Raw genomic sequence first — 18,204 nt, forward strand, 5'->3', positions numbered from 1 at the left:
GCAGTGTCTCCTTGCTCTGGTTTGACGACTGCCTCTTGGTCCAAGTATAGCATATACTAAACGAAACAATAATAGTATATACATTTTGAGAAATCACAAATGTCAAATTCTTAATATCCATTTATTACTTTCTTCTTATCACTTTCTTCTTTTTCTTACACATTTACTATTCTTCCACTTACTGATAGAAAATGGCCAAGTCCATCTGGCTTTGCAGCAAATTATGTTCACAGGTGGGGATGTCTCTTTGCAAGGCTTTTATGTGATATTCTTTCAAAGCTCAGAGAAAGTACTTCTTAATGTTAACTGATAATTTCACAATGGAGCTCTGGTGGCCTAGTGGTAAGGAGTTGTACTGCCAACCCAAAGTAAGGCTGTTCAAATCCACCAATTGCTTTACAGGAGAAAGAAAAAACAATCTCTTCCTATACAGTTTACAGCCTCTGAAAACCCACTAAGGAGTCAACTATGAATTGTACATCACTGGTATATAACAGCAACAACCAGAAAAATTTCATATATCCCCCCCCCCAAAATGTAAATGTTTTTTACAGAAAAGATAGGGTACAAAATATAGAGTTTTACCTGCATGGATGTTCAGGGATCCTGCAGCTGGAAGAGATCAAGTTCCCACACCAAGTGCCATCCTAGATCTATATTTACAGGATTAGTTGACAGACAACATGTTGGTAGCTAAGAGATTTACAGCATCTCAGCAAGATTGGAAATATGCTGTCTGGAGCTTGAAGCCAGGTCTAGACCAGGGAAGCAGTGCTGGAGAAGAATGGAGAAAAGCAGAAATGGCTGTGGCTCTCATTTAAAGCCTGAATTTTATTCATTTGTTTGGTTTTGTTCTGTTTGTTTACTTGCTTTGATTTGATTCCCGTGCAGACTCATCTTATTAGAGTGAATCATAGACTCATTTCAATTTTAGAGTTGAAGGGCTCGAGGGTGAGGAGTTTGGAAGGTGGCGTTTCTGTGACTCAGATCTAAGATAAACATTTTTAAAGACCCAAATATGATAAGTAGTCACAGTGCACATGCAAATGTTTCTAGGCCAACAGCTACGAATGACTCATGAAGATTCTGCTCAACTAGGAAAATTCTGGTTGTATTTTCACTCAAAAGAATGCTGGAGAAAGATGGGAATCTCCCTCCATGTGGTTTGCTGCCTCTGAAAAACATGTGGAGGGTAAAATGTGAGTCATTTGTAACTCAACAGCACAAAATAACAACTACCTACAAATTCATCTTCAGAATATCTTGAATAGAATGAGTAAGTACAGTGCTAAAACAAAACAATCAATTCAGGAAGTTGTACAGTGATGAAAGATGAACCTCCTTAGTTTCCTTAAAGTGCTGCTTTAAAACAAAAGGAAGGGGGGAAATTTATTGTTTTTAAACAATGTACTAGACTCTATTAAGGAGAATGTGGACGTTTGAAGTTTAAGGTGCACCTGACCCAATCCATGCTGGTCTTTTCAATCATTTGCTATGCATCTGAGATCTGGACAATGATTAAGGATGACAGAAGAATTCGTATCTTTGAGTTGTGATGTTGGATAGGAGCACTGAGTTATCAGATGCTATGCATATGAGATCTGGACAATGATTAAAGATAACAGAAGATTCAATGACTTTGAGCTGTCTTATTGGAGAAGAACACTGAATATCCCATAGACTACTAAACAAACAAGTTGATATGTCTTGGAGAAAGTGCAGTCAGAGTGCTCCTTGGAGGCAAGGATGATGAAGCTACATCTCACATATTTTAGTCAACTTTTTGGAAGAGGCTAATCCTTAGAAAATAACATGATGTGTGGAAAGGTAGAGGTTCAGAAAAAAAGGGAGAAAAAGACTCTCAGCAAGATGGATTGACACGATCACTGCAGCAGTGGGTGCAAGTATGTCAGGATAGAACAGAGTTCAGATCTGTGGTTCATAAGGTTGCTGTGAGTTGTACTTGACAACACAAAACAGTAACAACAGTAGTTGAACAGAATTAAGGAAAAGAAATGGAAAAGTGTACTCATTGTTGCAGACTGAGGATAAAGTATATTAAAAAGTATTAATAATGAGACAGAACACCAAGGATGTATAAGTAAAAACAGCTAAAGCAGGTTAACATTTCTCGAACAACTGAAGGGCTGCTCCTAGCTTCCCTGAAAATTGAAAATTGCCAGGGAGCAAATCCCAAAGAGAATTCAATGCAAATGAAGCTAAGCTCTTTCTATTGAAAACCTTATGCCTGACTCAGGAGGGAGGGGTTAGCAAATACAATACAAGAATCCTGTAAACACTTAAGGTTTGCCTTAGTGCCTACCCCTGTAAACATCTAAAGCTTGCCTTAGCGCTTCCGGGTAAATTCCAGCTTGTACCCACACCTCTCTCTCATAGCCTGATAAAGCATTTGGTTTATTATAACTATTCAGTATGAAATTTGGCTTCCCACAACTCATTGCAGACATTACATTTCATAATACTGTGCTGCACACATCTTCATATGTTAATACCTCTGAAATCAGAACGAATTGTTAATAGCTGGGTCCTTATGATGACTCTTAGCAAGGTCAACACTGTTTGATTCAAAGTAGATAGTTCATTCATGTGTTTTGGTTTTTTTTAGAATTACATTCATTTTGGTATATTTCTTGGCAGCCTTGATGACTTCAACAGTTAAGTGATAATGACAAACTTTTCATTAGCGGTTCAAACCCACCCAGTAGTGCCAAGGAAGAAAAGCCTGATTGGAAATAAATAACTAGATAGCATTGCCATGGAGCCAATGAGTGGAAAGACTGCAGCCTAGAAACTCTATGGGGCAGCTCTACGCCGTCAAGTGGGCTCCTTATGAGTCAAAATCAACTTAATACAACAAAACAACAACAATAGATTTCTACCATATGCATACATACATGTACAGAAGTCAATAAATTTGTCTAACATTTTAAAATAAGTTTTTAAAAATAAATTTTAAGAAAATATTGTTTTTGAAAAGTCTTTAGAAAGAATTCTTGATGGTTTTTCTGGTTTTTAATTATGACCTGAGTGGAATTTTACAAAGCTAAGCCCATGTTGTTGTACAGCATTAACTGAAATAGACACAGATTAACCACATTCTTCCCATAGTCTCCCTGTGATTCTCATTTCCTTTAAACTTTTTAAAGAACTTTTTAAAATTAGTTGTAAAAATCCAATCAGACCTCTGGGAAGATGGTGGAAAGCAGGCAGCAGGCAGCTGGGTAACCTCAGCTCAGCTTTCGCCAGCTCCTGTCCGAAGCAGCAGCATCTGCCTCAAGTTCAGCAGAAGATACAGGGATCAGGGATCAGAGGAACTGGATGAGAGGACAGGCCCATCTTGGGAGTACTGCCTGGCCAGAAAGGCTTGGTGCTCGGCCAGCACAAACCAAGCTGCTGGTCTGCCCAAGTGAATGCCTGGAGGGGCTTTCTGGGGCTAGCCACTACCATGTTGCTCAAGGGAGCTGGTGGGACGGGGAGAAGACAAAACCCTGAAGCTGTGTTATGAAAAAGTGCTGAGGATGAATTACAGGATGGCTGGATAGAGGGAGTTACTGACAGATGGCCAAGGTTCCTCGTCATCATTATTATGTGCCAGCAAGTCAGGACTCACTCATAGCTGACTCTCCAGTGCATTTGCAGAGGCTGTAAATCACACAGGAAGAGAAAGTACATCTTTCTTTCTGAGCAGCTAGGGGATTCGAACCACTTGCCTTTAGGTTCTCAGTTTCTAGAATGATGAGTGAAGTCAAGAAACTCTACTAAAAGGAATCTTAGCTACAACAGAAGGAACAGAAACTAATGTAGAGCTGAAACTCCTGCAGAAGGAGAATGGGGAAGTCCTAAGGGGTTTGGCCTCAGCCTCCAAGCACCTGAGGCCCTGAAGGATAAACTGGAGTCCTTTCCCTGCCAGAGCCACAAGGAAGAGACAAGTTGAAGGACAAGCCTGTTGGCTACAGAACTCTATTGGATCACATAGGATTTGGAGGACAAGCTGCCTTCACTGATCAGGAAGTCTGAAATGGACAGGAAGAGGAAGAGCCGCCGCACAAACTGCCGGATGCCAAGAACACCATCGACACCCTGGAGGACTCCGAGGACTCCTAGCTCGGCAGCTCCTCAAGCGCTCCAGTCCATTTTTCTAATCATGGATTCACCGCTAGAAGAGGAAGAGCCGAGCCTCCTCGTTGGCGGAAGAGGAGGCCATTCTCCTATTCAATATGTCATTCCCCGTATAGTATACCATGTGATTTCTGATCCACAGTGACCAACATCCGTGCATCCTTTCAGTTCACTCACATTCTGGATATAGATCTTGATGTGTTTCATTTTATTTTTGACAATTTCCATGTTTCCTAGATCCAACCTCTATGGCTTGCTCCGATTATTAATGGGTATTTACAGCTCTTTCTCCTCATTTTGAGTCTTATCATATCAACAAAGGAGATCTTTCATTGGCTGAAGGCTTTGTCCCGTCTACATCATCAACAGAGGCAGCTCCTCTTGAGTTATATTTTGAGTGCTTTGCAGTCCGAAAACCTTATCCTCTGGCACTGTATCTAACACTGTTTTATTGCCATTATATTAATAGGGCTTCAAAGGGCTCAAGATCCCAATATTATTAAATGTCCAAGCTTGCTTCTAAATCTGATATAGTATGAGAGCCAACGGAAAAAACTACATGTTAGCCTTTATCGACAGCATGCTATTTTTCTAAAATTTCATTCTACTCGGTTTGAAAACCTAAAAATATTAATACTTTATAATAGATTCCAATTCTTGAAGATGTAAGGTAATTCAGATAAGTCAATATCGAAGCCTGCATCATTCATTTCTTCATGTAAATACATACTGAGCAAATGTTGTTTATTAGTTAAATATTTTAATGTATCTGCAGTAACATAAGTGAATGGCCCAAAGGTTCATTCAGGTCTAATGTGTTATGACACCATGATGTGAACACTGAATCCCTGGTTTAATGATATATGTGTTTAGATAAAGAAGTGGGTATTAAAAGATGCAATATTTATATTATAGTAAATCTTCAGTAATTATATATTCCAATAAATCTTGATGAATCAAAGAACGACTTTTTTAAATATATAATATCGTGAAACATTCTTTTTTCCACTGAGATTACCAAAAACAATGAGCAATTGTACATGTAACATATTTTTCATGTTCTTAAATCCCTGGAAGAAAGTCCCTTTACTGAAAAATAGAAACTCTTTGAGAGCTGTGGTTAAATTATAAAAGAAAAAGAAATTATCTGTGACATATGTGTTCTAGTCCTTGGTATTGGAATTGACTTTTGTCCACATATATTTAATTTATCTTGGAATCATTGTTGCTATTTCTTTTCTCATCTGTTCTGCAAATTTGGTGTGCTGCACATTTCAACTTACTTTTCCACTCATCTCTTTTCGCTTTACAGCGTGAATTGTTTGAAGACATTAACCATTTATGACTTAACTTCTCATCCCTCATCTAGCACCCTGCCCAGGAAGGACTAGTGAAAAGGGAAGCAGAGAATGAGTGGCTATGTGAGCAAGAAAATGAATAAGTGATTGAGAGACAGATGTCCTTATTATTCTCTTTGCAAATGAAGTGTTTGAACTTTAAAGAATTTGAGACATGAAATACTATATACAATTACTAATATTATTAAGGAATTATTATAGACTGTATTCTGCTATTTTGTATGTTAGAATCTCTAGTAAGTCACTTTCAACTCTTTGAAATCTAAGTCAGATAGTCTTCATTTTGGATGTCCTTTTACTTTACCATACAAACTGAGACACATGTAAATGTAAAGTGGACACTGTAGATAGTTTGCCAGTCCCAGAAGGTCTCTGAGTGGCACTGTTTGCTATTGGTTGGTAACTAAGAGGCTGACAATTCAAACTCACCCAGCAGTGCCACTGAAGGGGGGGGGGAGGAATAAATCTAGTGATCTGACTGTATAATGATTACAACCCAGAAAATTTCATGGAGCAATGTTGCTTTATAACACATGACGTTGCCATGGATTCGAATTGTCTCAATAAGGGGACGGAATGACAAAACCAGAAAATCCAAACATAATGTGATCTTTGCTTAAATAGTTCTTTCATGAATGGAAACTCCTAAAGCCCTCTCGATGCACTAGACTATGCTAGCTGACGTCTGCCTCTGTGCTCTGAACTTCTCTGAGTAAAACTTCTTGTAACAAGGAATGATGTTGCCACAAATCACTCATTAGCAAATCAACTGAGTGGTGGTTTTAACAATGAAATAAATGCACAACCAAAAAGCTTGCATTTCAAACCTTGAGAATTTAAATTAGCTCACAAGCAAACTTCTACTGGACAATTTTCCACAATGACTCAATCTCAATTTTTTTTATTCTTCCTATTTCTTCCCTCTTTCCCTCCATCGCTTCCCCATTGTGATTATCCAAGGTAGTAAATGCTCCTGATGGCCTAGTGGCAAGAAGCTGCACTGCAATCCCAAAGGCATACAGTTCAAATCCACCAGTTGCTCTGCAGAAGGACAGACAGTCTCCTCCTGGGTGCTTCACTGCCTCTGAAAACCCAACACACCAGAGGGTGAGCGATGGGTCGGTTCCAACTCAATGGTGCACAACAATCGTCAGCATTACAAAGTCCTGCCACCACAGCCAAGCTTTCTGTTCCTAAAGGAAAATCTCAAACTAACTGCTACTGAGCCAGAACCCACTCAAAGCAGACACTCTATAAGGTTTTGGGGAAGCTGTAAATTTCACAGAAAGAGGTTCCCTGTCAGTGCTTCTGGGGATCAAGCACTTTGTTGCTGAAAAGATTGCTGTTCATTGTCTGCAGGTCAACTCTACTCATAGTAGTTCTATGAAATCTTTCAACAGATTGAAACCTTGTCCATTCTTGCAGCATCCCCTGTGCCCATGCTCATTGTCACAGTCACGATATCAGTCCATCTCATTGAAGGTCTTTGTCTGCTTCTTTGAATGCCCCCACCTTCCCAAGCACATGTCTCCTTCCAAGGATTCTCCTCTTCTGATAGCAAGCCGAAAGTACATGAGATGAAGTCTCATCGTCCTTGCCTCTAATGAGTTCACTTGTGGTACCTTTTTTCCAAGACAGAATTGCTTGCTTTTTAACAAGAATCTAGAAAATGCCATGAGGACATGCTACTCTGTCACATGGGATCATGGGTCATCTTGATGGCTCCTAACAGCAGCAGCATGCATCGAAGAAACCCTATCATTAGCTCACCTTTAATTCCAAAGACATTTCTCATGTATATTTTGACGTCTAAATTCCAACACATTCCCTTTTCAGGGAACAACACAGGGTCTGTATTACACTACCTTTCACAATGTCAGCAGGATTAAAAAAGGTATTGTGATAATACCTTGGAAATGCATGCCAATTCTAACACAGGGGAATCAGTGTACCCAAATCCTAATGTAGAATTTCCTAGCATAGGACCTGAGAGTGTATACTTCTTTCCTTTATGTTATGGTTTCATTTCATAGAGTTGGACCTATGTGTAAGGAGAACTGATGGCTTAGTGTTTGGCTGATAATCAGAAGATCGGTGGTTTGAATTTGGCAGCCATGAAGAGGGTAGAAAATTGAGACAATCTTCTTCCATAATTATCTAAAGAGTCAGAACCCCAAGGGATGGTCACCGTGAGGTGGAATGGACTGATGGCAGTGGGTTTGATGTTACCATTAGGTAGACCTAAGTAAACTTCCGGTGTGGATTCTGTAGACACTTGCCCTCCTGGACCTCTGCCTGCCCTTTGTTTTACAATGCAACTGTTAAACTCTGTTTCAGATCATCTTCTGAAATTTAGCTGGAACTGGCCTTGGTTTGCTGTCTTCTTGGTTGATGTCCACCCTAATTATTTTCCTCTCTCTGTGAATTCCTAATCACTTAGTTGTTATTAACAGAAAAGTAAACTGAAATTGGACTAAGCAAACAACAAAATAAAAACATGTAGCCAATGACTTCTTCCCCACTCACCAAACCGGTGATGTTTAAAAGTTTAGGATGAGGGTTGAACCCAGCATTTAGAGGATGTTTGGCAAAAACTCATTGATGTCGAGTTGATCCTGACTCATACTGATTTTCTGCCTCATTTCTGAGGCTTTAAATCTTAATGAGAGGAGAGAACTCAGCTTTCTTCTATAATGGAGAAACAGATTCAAATCATAGACCTTTGAGTTAGCAGCCTGATATGTTACACACTGCAACAATGGGCTACTTAGAGGATTAGTACAGGGAGACCCTGGATGAGATCGGTTGACACAGTAACTGGGGCATTGGGATAAGTATGTCAGACATAGTGAGACTGGCTCAGGATAAGGTTCAGAGCTTCTGTACCTGGGTCTCTATTAGTCACAGCACATCACAGCAACAACATATTTAGCTCAACTCTTCTTTGTGTTGATTCCATTCTTAGACTCTAAATGTTGTTTATCTAAATATATTGACATAATTTTCAAACCTTCTCAAGTTCAAATATCACTGGGTAGACAGAATGACTTTTTTTAATATCTCTCAAAAAATCTACTCTGTTTCCCTCTGAGTTTGTTAGTGTAAATTATGTTGTAAGACAGCAAAAGTAACTATTAAGTTAGTCAGCCTTTTAGTATGATTGAGGAGGAGAAGTATAATTGGCATGACCAAGGACTTTGTACCATTTCCCTAAAGCCATACTGAGGCTGAAGGCTTGAAATACCTGCCAGCATATTTCAGCAGCAGTCTTGACTGAGTGATTGTATTCTCTACTAACTGAAATAGCCTTTTGACTTCCCTAATATGTTATCAGTGGGCTATTGCAATGGATTTTGGACCTAGCAGAGCAGTGAAATTGGTGTTGGGATGAGTATAAAGAGTTGCAGGAGCGTGGGGGACATGTTTGATCTCATAGGAATTGGTTTTGTGCTGTTGGTGTTGTTGAAGGGGACAGTTCCCGTGTTTTGGTGGAGTGGGTAGAGGTCAAATACGTCTGTCCCCAAGCAGTCCCTGCTTTTTTTAACATTAGTAAGCCTGGCTGTTCTCTGTTGTGAGTGTTAGTCTGTGGCAACTTTCTCTGTAGGGAATTTGCTAATCTTATCCAAGATATTCAATCCTGGGTATCTGCTACACTGGTCTGAAATGTTAACAATCACCATAATAGTCTTTATGTCAGTAGTTTTTACTCTTTGATATACTTATGTGAAACACAATCTGGTGCTTCTTTGGATGGAGAGGGCATGCTTGGTCTTTACATGAAAATCAGTGATTTTTACCAAAAAGAAAGAAAAAGATAATAAAAAAAAACACACAACAACACACAGCAAGTATTTTTATGTGCTTATTTTGAGATAATTTCCACTTTTCCCTATTTTTCCACACTCCTGATAAATATCCCCTTTCTGTGAGTCACTTCTCTTCTTTCCTTCCAGTAAAATCACGGTCCCTGTGCCATTAATTCTGACCTTTGAATCAAATGCTGAGGATAAAATACGAAAAGTAAATTGCTTAGCGGGGTCTCTTGCTACCACCCTTTCCTTGTAACATAACCACGTATTGCAGAAGCACAGGAAGAATTTTGCAAGATGTTCATGAGACAATATGTTACCAAGTACATAATAAATAATCACTGATATATTTTTAAGTCCCACTAAACTACCTTCTCAGAATCCCTTTGGGTCAATTAATATCTTTGCAAGAAAAGACAAATCCACAGAGTACTATTGGTTAAAAGATGGATTGATTTTGTATATAGTTTAGTCTATAATCTTCAAGATATTTATTATTTGGAGATATGCTCAAGGTGGTTTGTCATTCCTCTTCTGGTCTTTTTAGCTTCAATAAGATCTATGGTGGAGGAAAAAACAGAGTTTTCTCCTAAATGTCATAGGACCAAAACACTAATCATAGAGTGGCTTTTAGGGAAGATATTTTAAAGGGGATTTGCTTACCTACTGGTATTTAGACTTGAAGGGATTTGAAGATAATGTTGATATATTGTTTAATGGAAAAATAAAAAATATTGATTTTTCTATTTTTAAGGCTTTAGTCAAGGAGCTCTGATGGCCTAGGAGGTAAGGAGCTGTACTGCCAACCCAAAGGAACACACTTCAAATCCATTAACTGCTGTATGAGGAAAAGATGAGCAGTCACTTCTCATGCAATTTATGGTCTCAGAAAACCTGCTGCAGGTCGGCTATAAGTCGGGTCCAACTCCACACAGCAACAACAAGATCTTAGTCAAAGCAAGCGGGCTTTGCAAAACTGAGAATTCTGGTTTTGTTTTTGTGGTGTGGGAGAGGGGGGCAAACATAAAAGTGAAGACTTCTCTTTTTAACCAATCAGAGGCCAGGTGTAACCCAACACTACTGTATTTGTGTTCAGATACACCAAAACCCCAAACTCTTTACCTTCTGACTCTTATATTATCCTATAGTGTCTGTATAAGACCAAGTAGAACTATCCCACAGGATTTTTAGACTGTAAATACTTACAGAAATGGAACATGTCTTTCTGTCACTGAGTGTCTGTGGGTTAGGACTACCAGTCTCTCAGTCAGCTGCCAAGTGTTTTCACCACTATGGTTCCAAGTTTAGATAGAAGTGTGTTTGCACTCAGGGTTTAGTATTTATTGATGTTATGTACTTGGGGAGTTTATTTTCATTCTGTGGATTTCAAATTCTCTTTTCTAAAGTGGAGGAGGGCCGATAGTTCGTCTTCCACTGTCATCACACAATCATGAGAATCTTCATGCACTATATTGTCTCCCTATTTTATTTTACATATATATACACACACACATATATATACACAAACATACATACATATACACACATATATATATGCAAACATACATATATACACACACGTATACATGTATACATATATATACACATACACACACACATATCTATAAAACATCACCCTTTATTGGACCTCTGAAGTGATAAATCTTAAAGGGAGGAGAGTTCTCATTTTTCTCCCATGGAGACACTGGTAGATTATAATTTTCTGAGACTCACACCCTTTGGTTTAGCAGTGCATCATGTGATTGATTATAACACCAGAGTACCTTATAGTAGTTAAAAATACGTCACTGTTGTTGTTGTTATGTGCTGTCGAGTCGCTTGCGACTCATAGCGACCCTCTGTACAACAGCCCTAAACTGTGCTCTGTCCTGTGCCAATTGCACTGTCTCTGACACTCCCATCCTGATTACCCCAGTCACTGAATCAATCCACCTCATAGAGGGCCTTCCCCTCCTGCGCTGTCCCTCCACCCTCCCAAGCATGATGTCCTTCTCCAAGGACAGGTCTCTCCTCACAACATGTCCAAAGTATGTTAGACGGAGCCTCAGAATCCTTGCCTCCAAGGAGCCACCTGGTTTAACCCTTTCCAGGATGAATCTGTTTATTTTCCTAGCAGTCCATGGTGCTCTCAATATTGTACCTATGTACAAACAAGCTAAAAATAAGAGACTTGATTATTAATGATTCTCTGGTTATAGGTTTCAGTTCCACCTTCTTTTAGCTGGGACCTCTTTCCCTGTTAGCTCCTTTTAGTATGCACATACATGTCCATGTTGAAACCATTTCTGAAACAATGCACACTTTCTCACTCAGTCATTGAATTCAGTCAGAACTAATGCATAGTTGGCCCTGCAGAAGACTTCCAAAGTTGCAAATTGCATGAAAGGAGAATGACTGTCTTTTTCAAAAGTTGCTGCTAGTGGATTTGAACCACCAGAGAGGCCAGGCCTTTGAGTTAACAGTGGAACTCCTTCCAAGCAAAGCTACTGGAGGTCTCTATTAAATATTGTAAGCTTTAGGGAAGGACGCTAATATGTAAAATAGTTAAAGAAATATATCAAGTCCTATTTATAAGCATAACAAATAACAACAGTAAAAAGAAGAGAGTGTAAATTTGATAATTAATCATTATGAGATTTAAAAGGTCATGTCAATATGTTCTTTAACTTAAAAGGAGTCAAACCGATTTATTACTTTTTTCTTTTATTATAGTTTATATTCTTCTTCATTTGCATTGTATTTCATACAATTATTCTCGTGCATTTTATTTTCTAAAATTAATCACCAGTGGACCTTGCCCATCATTACCCTGTCTTTTCACCCAGATCCTTCCCATTTGCTTCACCCCCTCCCTCCACCCACCAACCTGTGCAGCTCTGAGTCAAACAGATTTGTAGTTAGACTTTTCCTTCACTATTGTTATTTTCTATAACCTTGGTTAAGTTACAGATTGTCTCTATTTTTAATATTATCTGTAAAACAAAGATTATGATAATACCTACACCCTTAGATTATTATAAAGAGTTCATGAGAAAAGACTTATTAAAGTTATAGTGACTCATAATAGGAACCTATTGGCTCTGAGCCTTTGGGTGCTAACTGGCAAGTCAGTGAATCTAACTCACCAACCACTCTATGGGATAAAACTATGCCATTCCTTTCCAATTAAGATGGGGCGATTCGACAGGGTAACTAGAAGGGAATCAATATGATAAGAAGGGATTTGGCTCATTTTGTTATTGTTTAACAATGGGTAATCATTAATATTATTCTGCTTTGTTGTTGTTGTTGTTGTTGTTGTTGTTGTTACATGCCGTCGAGTCGTTTCCGACTCATAGCGACCCTATGCACAACAGCCCTAAACCCTGCTCTATCCTGCGCCAACCGCACCGCCTCTGACACACCCATCCCGATTACCCCAGTCACCGAATCAATCCATCTCATAGAGGGTCTTCCCCTCCTGCGCTGTCCCTCCACCCTCCCAAGCATGATGTCCCTCTCCAAGGACCCGTCCCTCCTGGCAACATTATTCTGCTAGCATCTGTAATTATAATCCTGAGGCCAAGATCAAAAGTCAGTGGTGTATCTAAAGTTCCAGCCATACTTCCCTCTCTGCCGGAGCTCCCAACCATTTACTCAGCAAGGTCTAAGTAGAGATGAACCCAAGGAACGTCTGCTGTCACTCCTCTCCCCAGAGCCTGAGTGATGTTGATGTTTCCATCTTGGGCAGGAATTTCCTATTCCATCAGCACTGAGAATCAACGAGCACTTGGAGATTATTGGAGGGGAACCAACAAACGAGGACTTCTTTTCTCAGAAGAGTTCTTACAGGAAAGCAATTTTTCTTTGGCTGTGGATAGTGTCTGAATCTTCCAGAAACTCATGTGGCAAAAACCCTGCAAAGCACTCATATCTGCTGACTGAACATTACTGTGGAACGTGCACTTTTTTTCTCTTCCTAGAATAGTGTTCTGAGCCTGACTCTGGTTGTTCTTCTTTGCCTTTCACTTCCCATCATGACAGGAGGAAAAGTGGAAAAGTTGTGTCATTTTTAGTCACCCTGGTTAAACACAGCTTCCCTCCTCCACCTGTCAGGAGAACTCGAGGCACAGGTAATACATGTGGTTATCAAAACCACAAAGCAAATGTTCCTCTGTTTTTAGAACAATGTGACCACAGATGTAGTTCTTATTATCACTCCTCTTGGTGAAAATCTGCCCTGGAAGAAAATAATTTTATAAAGATCCAAAAAATAAACATAGAAAATACCATTCTGAGTAGGGGGGAAAAATGACAGACTGAAAAAAAAATTAAAAAAAGAAAGGTGTTTGGTAATGTCAGAAAAACTTACTCAAAGGGAAGTTTACAACAGGGGATTTGAACCAGACATTGAACTCTGTTCTTGTGTTCTTGTGACCTTGTGAAGATTAATAACCATGAGTTCTCCTTTGTTTTGTAACGATCTGAAATCAGCACATAGCTTCTTCAAACAAAGCTTTTATTTCCCACAAAACAGATTATTTCCCTTAAACGACTCATTTGAATACTTTCGTGTTCGTCTTTCAGACTGTTCTCATGGAAAGTTTGCGCAGGCTTGGAAATCAGAAAAACTGTGTGTGACCTGGATTATAGGAACAAGAGTGAACTCCTGTAGTCTCAAAGGTTTTTATTTCTGAGTAAACTCTGTGCCCAGTGCTTGCCACTTTGTTGTCATCAAGTGGCTTGTATGTTGTTATGATAGTAACAGTTATCTCATTGTTGCTGTTATGTGCCAGTCAAGTCTACTTGCGCCTCATAGTTGTTTCAAATACCAGCAGCGTTACTCACAGTAGACAAGCATCAACAGGACCTTCTGATTAAGATAGACTAAGAAAGGTTTGACAACCGACTTCTAAAAGTTGTTGTTCTTGTTCTTGTTCTTGTTCTTGTTCTTGTTCTTGTTCTTGTTCTTGTTCTTGTTCTTGTTCTTGTTCTTGTTGTGTGCCCATGTTGTGTGTCAACCCATAGCTGACTCTCCAGTGGGTTTTCAGAGGTAGTTAATCGCACGGGAGGAGTTTGCCCATTATTTTCCCTCAGAACAGCCGGTGTACTTGAACCCCGTACCTTTGAGATTGCAGCACAGCTTCTTGCCAGTAGGTCGATAGAGCTCCCTTTTAAAAATTAGCTGCTGGGAAATGTACAGACTGTAGACTATTGTACAATGTTCTTTGTTTGGAAACATCATCAATGGAGATCAATCACTGGAAGAAGACTTCATAGTTGGGGAAGTAGATGGCCATTGAGGGCATGGGGGTTGAATGAGATTTAAGACCCACAACTATGGGCTCAAACTTGCTGGTAATAAGAGGATGCTGCAGGACTGTGTAACATTTGACTGTCATGCAGAAGATTAGGACGCCTCAGAGTTCACCTGATGGCAGCTGACAACAGCAAGTTTTATACAAATTATTAAAGGATTAAAGCTTGAGTAGGGTATTAAAGGAATGGTAATTGAGGGCTCCTTAAATTCCATTTTTTTTCCATGATCAATGATTTTATTAGGTACCCTCAAGTATGTTCCATTATAGTAACTCTGTGAATAAGAGAATGAAACCATAAGCTGTCCTGTGCCATTCTCACAACTTCTGCTGTACATAAACCCATTGTTTTAGTAAAACTTCAATCTGTTTCACTGAGGTTCTTCTCTCACTCACCCTTTTGTTTATCTCTTTTTTTTTTCCATTTTATACTGGTCATTCACCTTTTATTTTTATGATCATGATATCCTATTTCAGAAGCTGGCCCCTTCAGATAACAGTGGTTGTTGTTAAGTGCTGTTGATTTGAATATGACTCACAGAGACGTTATGAACAAGAGACCTGAACCTTGTTTTATAACTATCATCATTTCTCTGTGTGCATAGAGTTTCCAGAGGCATGTGGCTTAGAAAGTAGATGCCACTTCTGCATCCAAACCTGAATCATTCTGAGAGCTCCACCAAACATTGTCCATGATAAGTAACCATGATAGCATTTGACACAGCATTCAGCATCACAGCAACCCCAAGTTACTTCTGTACAGCAGATAGACAAACCAGTGCTGTAGCACTTAGAATAATATTCATCCTAAAGTCAATTAATGGTAGGCCCACTCTACAGCCATTTAAATACAGGCACGCCCACCAAGTGCTGGTTGACTCTGAACCAAGAGACGTCCAGCTCACAACTCATTGTTGGCTAAATCTGGCAAACAAGACACTTTTTATAATTGGCAATTACAAATCTAGGAATGTCAAACGTAGTACATTTTAAATCAGGGAATTCAAAGGGATTGGGACAAGGCACATTTGTGAGTTATTTGGGTCAGAGATCTGGCACCCAAAGCTTGTAATGGATTGTACTGCTAACACAAAGGCTGTGTGTCTCTGGCAGTTCAAATCCACCAGTGGCTCCTAGAGAGAAAGAGAGGCAGTTTTCTCCCACTATGATTTACAACCTCAGAAACCCAATGTAGGGTCGCTGTGAAGGACGTTGAGTGAGTAAGGGAGTAATTTTCTTAAAATTGAAAATTTCCTGACCTGCAGCTGGTCAAAAGACATTCTTATGAATATATGCCATTGTAATCAATCATGAAGATTAAACGACTTTCCATTACTGGTTATCTATAGTGGCTTAAGGGTAAGGAGTTTGACTGCCCATTTAAAAGTACACAGTTTGAATCCAACTCTATGGTACACAACAACAACAGCAGTCATTTTAAGAACAGCCTGCAGAAGCATGTGTTTAGATAATATCCTCAGAAAAGAAGAAGTAGGGAGCTACAGGCTTCCTGGGACATTCTAAATATGTAAATTATTATCAGATCAGCCTTGCTTCACAGCCAGAAGCCCCTCCTACGTTAAATACGTAAGTTCAGGGGTTCTAACAAAGGGGTGGGGGGATCCTATCATTGTATAAAGAGTCCTGTCGTTATGTGCAAATTTATATCTGACCCTCCAGAGGGTTTTCAAAGACAATAAATCACAGGGGAGTTTATTGCCCATCTTTCTCCTGCGGGGGAACTGGTGGATTCGAACCTTTAGGATTGCTGCGCACGTTCTTACTACCAGGCCACAATAGCTCTTGTTTAAAATGTGAGAATGACACAGTTATGTTTGAATTCCTTAAGGCTTTCATCTTGCCTATCATTTATTTTAAAAAAATATTTATAGAGTGGTTACTACTTACTGGACACATGGGCTTTATTAAATTCCTAACAGGAAAAATGGCCTTAATAAAGTACTTCTAATTACCTTTAATTATCTTTAAAATAAATAACACTATGGAGAAACCATTGCAATGATTAACTCCATCTTTTATTTTAATGGGCTTAGCAATAGTATTGTTTGAGTGTTTCTGGTGATTTCCAGAAGTTATTATTCATTAATCCAGTTGAACAAGTAGGATACTCATTTTTATTAATAATATGGATAATATAACAATCTGAAATCTTTATGTCATCTATCCTGAGTTTAATATTGGAGTTTGGATCTTTACAGAATAATTTATTTTTTACTCCGTCGATGAATCTATGCCCAGACTCCTCTACCTCTGAAATATGATATGGCTCAACTTTCAGAGTTATTTTATCAACACAGGGCAAATGTTACAATCAAGACTGTACCAAAGATGAATTGATGTCAAAGAGATCACTTAAATAATTTTTTTTAATCTAACCTGATCTTAACCATGTCCTTCATAGTTCAGTAATAATATGGATTTCCAGCCAGTGAGATAGGAAACAGACAGACAAGTGAGTAGGAGTAGTAGCCGTACGGATTCCGTATTTCACATCTCATTCACTCACTCTTTTCAGGCAAGTATTTGGAAAGAGGCTGTCCATCTTTATTGTGCTGATGAATTGGAACTGCTGGAGACACCTGGACTTTGGGTTGTTGTTGTTGTTGTTGTGGACCACTGAGTCGGAATGAACCCCTAGCTGATCTTCAAGCAGGTTTTCAGAGGCAGTTAACAGCACGGGAGGAGATTGTCCCGCTTTCTCCTACAGAGAAGCTGGTGGACTTGAACTGCCTACCTTCAGGATTGCAGCACAGCTTCTTACCACTAGGCCACCAGGGCTCCCTGGACTTTGCGTTAGCACCACAGTTTGTTACAACTTTCATCTCCAGAGCTCAGACCCAAATAACCACATACATGCCTTGATCTCATCCTTTTCAATTCCCCAATTCAAACTGGCCTGCCTAAATATGACTGAGGCATACATCTGCATTTCTGAAAAACCTCAGAACAAAACCAGTGAATATAGTTATACAAATGCACTCCCCAATCCTCACAATTAATTAATCTTCAGAAAGTTAGAGTCCTCATATAATTATTTCACTTAATGTGAAAATATTAATTCTTGAAATGCAAAACTGAAAACGGCAAGTTCGAGTGGCGGTACTTGAAAGCCCATACAAGAAGTGGTTTGCTCAAGAGGCTTAGAAAATGGAAAGTGAATGAGAGAGAAAGAGGAACAAAAGTGTGAAGAAATACCTTTCACTTGAGTAGCCACGTTTCATGGACATTTCCAAATCGCTGAATTTTTAAGCATTGGTTGGCAGGCACAACTAGAGACTCCACTCAGAAATAACAACTTTAAGACCCAATCATTACCAAGGCAGAAGGGCCATTAAAGAAAAAGAACATGCACTCCCCGATTTGACACCTTTCCTGGAAAAGGGGTTCCACAGTTGAATAAGGAAATGTTTATTTCCTTCTGTTTTGGGGAAGGGTTGTAATACAAACCCCTGCAGGAATATGCAGACCTTTTAAAGAGGAGATACTTGCATCTATGTAACAAAAATTTCTACAAAACTGTGGAGTAGAGGGGTGTGTGTGTGTGTGTGTGTGTGTGTG

Source organism: Elephantulus edwardii, unplaced genomic scaffold (assembly GCF_000299155.1).
Source record: "Elephantulus edwardii isolate Elephantulus edwardi_28Jun2011 unplaced genomic scaffold, EleEdw1.0 scaffold00001, whole genome shotgun sequence".
Classification (NCBI taxonomy): Eukaryota; Metazoa; Chordata; class Mammalia; order Macroscelidea; family Macroscelididae; genus Elephantulus; species Elephantulus edwardii.